Below are 1345 nucleotides of genomic sequence, written 5' to 3' on the forward strand. Positions count from 1 at the left end.
TCTTGCACACGAAATACACATACGAAATATATATATATATATATATATATACAATAGTTCACCACATTGCTACCTTAAGTTACCTTTTATATATACACACACACACACACACATGTATATAACTGCATACATATGTGTATAGGGACATGCCTATATTACAAGCATGTATGCATACATGAATCCATGTATATGTACATGTACACTTGCACACCTACAAACGTACACACACTCATATGTACTCATACACACACACTCATATGTACTCATACATATATATTCTGGGACTGAAGACCCCAACATCCCATATATCACTTCTCATCTCAGGTCACACCTTGAAAATCCCAGAATCCTGGACAGGCACTCCGACTGGAAATTGAACTAACTCCCAACGAGTATGTAGCTGTTGTTCTTTCTCACTCAAACATTAAATTTACAAACAACTTTGTGTTAATTAAAAGGGACAAATGATTAAAAATTAGCATTGGATGCAACACAGGATCCTGAGTGACTTTTTTGCAGCTGGTGCTAAAGTTTGGCTTCAAAATTGCAGTTTATGTGCAGCTGGTGTTGATGATGTGACCAATACAATCAAATCAAAATTCTACCCCACCCCTCAAAATTTCAGGCCTCATGCCTCCAGAAAAAAAGATTACTATTATTATTCTCATTAAGGTAATGAGCTGACAGAATCGTTAGTATGCTGGGCAAAATTCTTATTGGCATTTCATCTGTCTTCGGTTGGTGCTCCAGAATGGCCACAACCCAGCGACTAGAATCAGTAAAGGAAAAGAATCAGAGAATATATCGTAGAAACTCGCAGACAGGTGTTGCTCCCTAATTAGAACTGCCACCACCACCGACACCACCATCAACCATTACCAACATCATGTTCACATCAACCATCACCATCAGTTACTAACCATCAGCTATCAATAATCAGTATTGACCAGTTAACATGCCACATCATGTCAATGCCCCCCCTCTCTCTCTCTTTCTAAGTATATACACACACACACACACACACACACATGCACATATCTGTGGCTTCCATTGATTCTCTCTCTCTTTCTCCCTCAGTCTACAGGCTCTTTCTCTTTCTCTTCTCTTCCCTCAGTCTATAGTTTCTTTCCCTCCCTCTCTCTCTCTCCTTCAGTTTGTAGTTTATTATCTTTCTTCCTATTTCTCGGTCTGTAGTCTCTCTCTCTCTTTCTCCCCTCTCTCCATCCATCTCTCTCTCTCTCCATCCATCTCTCTCTCTCTCCATCCATTTCTCTCTCTCTCCATCCATCTCTCTCTCTCTCCATCCATCTCTCTCTCTCTCCATCCATCTCTCTCTCTCTCTCTT

This window comes from Octopus bimaculoides, chromosome 25, assembly GCF_001194135.2.
Source record: "Octopus bimaculoides isolate UCB-OBI-ISO-001 chromosome 25, ASM119413v2, whole genome shotgun sequence".
Lineage (NCBI taxonomy): Eukaryota > Metazoa > Mollusca > Cephalopoda > Octopoda > Octopodidae > Octopus > Octopus bimaculoides.